Consider the following 6,000-nt stretch of genomic DNA (forward strand, 5'->3'; position numbering starts at 1 on the left):
AAACAATTAAAAGTAGAAATCAGTCAACGTGATTTGTACATTTTTTCCATAGTAAAAATAAATAACAACAGACCTGCACAGCGCGTCATTTCTCTACAAGAGATAAAAGCCAAGTTCTTAATTAATTGTTCAGCAAATTCGAATGCCATTTAAGAAGATGAAATTGAAAAGAATAAATATTTCGAAAAAAAGAAAAGAAATCACCATTTACTTACATATTAAATATGTCAACGTGCCATTTCCATATCATCCGTATATTCTGAGGATCTGCAATAGGATTTTCTTTAAATTATGCATATTTTATAATATTTAGACCAATTTTAGAAAATGAATGCGTCCTTCTATCAATGTAAAACGAAATGCAAGTCACTTCATTTTCAAATCTCTCTAGTATAGCTCGATTAAGTGATGCCAAAACATTGCTGATAATTTATGGTTATTGAAAAGCATAACTATTTTCGGATATTTAGTTCGAAATGGGTATTATATTATACTGTTTTCGGATTTTTCTTGCAAAACTGAAGAACTCTTTGCAGAGTTTTATAATCAAAGTCAATCGTCGTTAATACTGTTTTTCTTTTGTTGAACTAGTGGCACATTTTACAACTAATCTATTTATATTTGATTTTTAGTTTAATTCACTAATCAATGAAAATTGATAGTTTTATTTAGTTATATGTAACATCCGTTTTAAAGCAAAATCAGCTATTTTTGGAATGGACCTCATAATTTTGAACCACGATCAGACGACAGATCCTCTCTCTCCAGGCTTCCGCATTACATTAGTGGAAGGACAAACGGCTTCGGCGGGTTTAAAGTGCGCTAGGTCCTTACAGAAGGCGGTTCTTCGATGGAATTGGTTCTCGAATTTGGAATTCTTTGGTCTCGATCAAAGAAAACCGCAGTGGCATCGAGAGAGGAGATGCTTAATCAGTATCGTTCTTTCTATTTGTCCCTGGCTCAAAATTATAAGAATCGTCCCTCATAGCCCTGCAGTAATTTTGAAACAGGATGGTAATTTTAGTTTAGTTTCATTACTTTTATGGCCTGTTATGAAGCAGCACAAGAGCAATTTTGTGATGAATACCATAATTTTTAATCGTGATTAGATGAAGACGGTGATATCTGAGCTGGCACTGGATTTAGTGTAGACCAAGCCTTTGCAAAAGTCTTTTCGAGGAATCGAGATTTTAATCTGAAACTCTCCGATTCCGATTATGACAGAAATACAGTTCGATTGTTGACAATTGTGCGCTGTTGTTGAAATTAGTTTGTTTTATAAATTAGTTTAATCCTCTTGCACCGGGAAAAGTAGAAGTTGTGTCTTAGTTATTCTACTTTGTTCAGCAGGCGATGTTGTTATAGTGCTAAATATAAACAAAATTATTTCTGTTGTAAAAATTATGGCATATAAATAGCGATTAAAAATAACCAACAATTTTGCACAGAAACGTCAAAAAGCGTTCGAGTTTGGAGTGTTAAGGAGTTTGAAAATCTATTACATAATTGAAGAAAAATATGCTTTTAGTATTAAATTCATTGCTGTTTATTTCTTCAAATTTTATGGGGCCGCCGTGGCTTGATGATACGGTCTCGGCTTCGGAACCGGAGAGTTTCAGGTTCGAGACCCGATTCCAAAGACAAACCGTTGCGTAAGGGGACCTGCTCCACGTTAAATGCCCTGGCCAAACACCCTCCCTCTGATGTGACGCGATGTGGAGAGGGGGATGCCAGCTCAGGAGTCATCCTCGTCATCTGACCACGGTTCAAAATTACGAGGTCCGTCCCAAAATAGCCCTAGTGTTACTTTAAAAGGGGACGTTAATATAACTAAACTAAACCTCGGATTTTAGTCGAATATTTCATTGATTGTTTTCGACAAAATTGAAAATTTCCATTTAAGTTAAGTTTTAACAAATTTAATAAGAATATTTTTTTAAATAAAACTTTTTTAATGTGTAAAAAATATAATTTTTTTTTAAAATTATTTTCTGGTGTTTTTTTTTTTTTTCCTTTTAATTGAAAATTCAAAATTATAAATAATTTGGAATCTAAAAATAACTATTTTTTTAAAATTTTTACTTCCAAGTAATGCTACTAGTACGGAATCAATGTTTCATTGTATTCAATTGCTTAATTGATTACTCAATTAATTAACAGTTCAATTTGAAAAAATAAAATTGAATTTTATCAGAGGAAATACAAAAATTAACCGTATTGCAAGACTACCACATTCACAAATGAGTGAAAAATTGATTAAAAACTTACATCTTTGTAAATAGGAAATAAAAAAAAACTTTAAATAATAGCACATCAAATTATTTTTCTTGTTATTAAAAGCATTATTTCAATAAATAAAACATTTCGAATTTTTCTTAATTCAGTTTCATATCTCAATATAATTTTTTGATAGAACAAGACAATGCTGTACTAAGCTGTCTATGCGTTAACACACTCCTTTTCCAGAAAAAAACATCCAATCGATTCAGTATTTGACCTTGAGATTTGTTAATTGTCTTTGCAATGGAATCAATCCACGTGACACCACAGTCACATGATAGAAGTAACTGAACTCGCCATTTAAAATCTAATCACACATTCTCTTTCGTTATATATGAAGACAAGTCCTATTCACTCTGCCAAAATAACGAAATAGATTCAAAATTCCAATTGGCAAAACACATTTGGTGCACGTTACATGAATATGAAGATTATCTTTCTTGTTCAAGGCAACGTAGACGATTACATTTGGAGCGGTCCATACATTTTGTTGGACGATTCTATAATGATATTGCATATAAATAGCAGCTAGCGACCTTGTAAAATTGTAGGGCTTATTTTCAAGTATTACATATAAACAGCAGCTAGTTTCTTTGCAAAAAGCATATGAAACTATTTTCAATCACTGCATGTAACTAACAGTTCGTATCATTGCAAAATATTTAGATTTGTTAGCAATCATTGCTTATTTATAACAGTTAACTTCTTTGCAGAAGTATTTAGATTTGTTCGCAATCATCACTTATTAATAACAGTTAACTTCCTTCCAGAAGTATTTGGATTTATTCGTAATCATTGCTTATTAATATCAGTTAACTTCCTTTCAGAAGTACTTAGATTTGTTAGCAATCATTGCTTATTAATAACAGTTAACTTCCTTGCAGAAATATTTAGATTTGTTCGCAATCATCACTTATTAATAACAGTTAACTTCCTTCCAGAAGTATTTGGATTTATTCGCAATAATTGCTTATAAATATGAGTTAACTTAATTTCAGAAGTATTTAGATTTGTTAGCAATCATTGCTTATTTATAACAGTTAACTTCCTTCCAGAAGTATTTGGATTTATTCGTAATCATTGCTTATTAATATCAGTTAACTTCCTTTCAGAAGTACTTAGATTTGTTCGCAATCATCACTTATTAATAACAGTTAACTTCCTTCCAGAAGTATTTGGATTTATTCGTAATCATTGCTTATTAATAACAGTTAACTTCCTTCCAGAAGTATTTGGATTTATTCGTAATCATTGCTTATTAATAACAGTTAACTTCCTTGCAGAAGTATTTAGATTTGTTCGCAATCATCACTTATTAATAACAGTTAACTTCCTTCCAGAAGTATTTGGATTTATTCGCAGTCATTGCTTATTAATATCAGTTAATTTCATTGCAAAAGTATTTGGATTTATTCATATACATGGCATATAAATAGCAATTCGTTCCATTGAAAAAATATTTGAATAAAAATTGATTGAATCTAAATGGCACGCTTCAATACAAAAGATATTGGATTAAGTCATATGCACTGCATATAAATAACGATTAAACACACACACACACACACACACACACACACACACACACACACACACACACACACACACACACACACACACACACACACACACACACACACACACACACACACACACACACACACACACACACACAAGTCTACTTGGAATGGAAATTCAAAATATTAATTTTTAATATTCATAAGTTTTGATTGAATCTACATGGCAGTTCGCTTCAATACAAAGATTATTGGATCAATTCGCAAGCGTCGCATACAAATAACGATTAAAATATTCGACCATTTCATTCCAAAAATACACATACATAAATCTATCCAAAACGGAAATTTAAAATTTAAGCAAAGACAAAAAGCGTGTGAAGAGTTTCCGCTAAGAAGATTTAAAGTAATGAATAAGACTCCTCTAACGCTTTAATAATAAGTCTAAAATGCTTGATGTCAAACTAGCAATTCATTCCACACAATCTGATTAACTTGTGAGGATTAACTAACATTGGTGTTAAACCTGTAACGAATTAATGGGATTCCATAACAAGCTCTTTAAGTCAGACGACATGAGATTGTTATTCCAAATTCACTTAGCTAATGGCTGCTGTTAGTTGTTACCTTCAGCAGACGATCAAAAAGGAAAGACAAACACGCGTTCACAAGACAAGCCAACGCCCTGCACCCCACAGTGAGATGTCATCTTTCCTCTTTCAGAACTTCCCCTAACTCGACGCTCTTCTCAATCATCCTGCAAATACCCCTTTCAGAATTTTGCTGTCCATCATTAGCGGCCCCTCCCCCACTGTAGTTCTCGACAAGGACCGCTTCCCACAGTTTTCACACCCCCTGTAAGAAGCGGTGACGAAGAGTCTGTGGCACGTTCCCTCGCTTTTCCTGCAAACGCAATAACAGACCGCAAAAATCTTTTGTCGCCGAAAGTGCATTAACTGCAAAACAGTTGATTAGGAAAAGGGGGTCAATAAGATTTCGATGCTGGCGGGATGCATGAAAGGTCGTAGGATTATAGAGGGGTGACTGTGCTGCGTCATACACGCGTGTGGTAGAACAGGCCTTTTAATGCTGTTTATCGCCCCGACCCCAGGTAGGATCAGGACGGATTTTCGATGAGACAGCTGGGGGCCAGGCAGGTCTATTAAGAAATGTCAAATAATTAAATTCGTAAAAAATGCAAATTCTGTGAATTATAAATTATTAAAATTATAATGTCCATTCACATGAGTTTCATAAAATATGTAATAACCAAATTAAAGTATAAATAAGAACCTATTTTTTTATAATATAAAGAAATATTTATTATTCATTTTATTTATTATTTTAGATATCAGTTGACAGGTTGTTTAAAATAATAATTCTGTTACATTCGTTTGGATTTAATTATTTCCTTATATTTCATTACAATAATTAAATGCTTTTACTTGTAAATAAGAAAATCATAGAATAATTATTGTGATTGATTTTTCAAGACTTTTATTGCTTTTATCTCCCTTCCCATTTTTACACATTAAATTTTTTTTAAATAAATAGAAATATCTCTATTGTTTACAGTTATTAAACAGTTAGAAAACGCCTAGCTTGGCATTGGCGTATAATAAAAAAGAAATCTTATCATTTGGCATGACTTTAGCATTTTTACTAAATACACCATGTCATCCTTGGCGAGTTATTTGGCGATTAATCCCTGGCATGCGGTTAATAACATTCGAAAATGCAATTTGTATTTTAGAGCGTTTTTCCCAATAGATTGAAACAAAAATTTGTTAAAATCTCCACTTACAGTCATAAAATCCCATACCAAATTTGATATACTTACGCCATTGAATTTTTAAATCATCGCATTTATATGCGTCTAAAAGTATAAACCAAATGAGGTTGCTAGCAGTAGTTTTAAGCAGCGCACATTATGAGACCCTCTTTTTCAATTTAGTTATACATTTTAGTACATTTTAACATGTTAATAACTTAATTTAGGCTGATATATCTCTTTCATTATACTAATTTTGTGAATATGTTTTCGTTTTTATTTATCTCATATGATTCCAAAACGTCAAACACCCACGTTTGTATAAAATATTATCAAAGCAGATGCTCATGTCAGTTTTACATATATATCCGCCTTTGTCGTCTATTTAATTTGCCGGTTTTAATGGTTGCCAAAAATTTAAATTGTTTTCTC

General features: G+C 32.2%; 1 protein-coding gene across 1 annotated transcript in view; it reads right to left on the minus strand.

The window, feature by feature from the left end:
* Nucleotides 1–300, minus strand: part of LOC129963134 (mothers against decapentaplegic homolog 6-like) — a 67,734-nt gene extending 67,434 nt beyond the window's left edge. The window contains exon 1 of the mRNA XM_056077228.1: nt 216–300. The gene's annotated coding sequence lies outside the window, so the exon portion shown is untranslated. The remainder of the gene's footprint in view (nt 1–215) is intronic.
* Nucleotides 301–6,000: the final 5,700 nt, after the last annotated feature.

This window comes from Argiope bruennichi, chromosome 3, assembly GCF_947563725.1.
Source record: "Argiope bruennichi chromosome 3, qqArgBrue1.1, whole genome shotgun sequence".
Classification (NCBI taxonomy): Eukaryota; Metazoa; Arthropoda; class Arachnida; order Araneae; family Araneidae; genus Argiope; species Argiope bruennichi.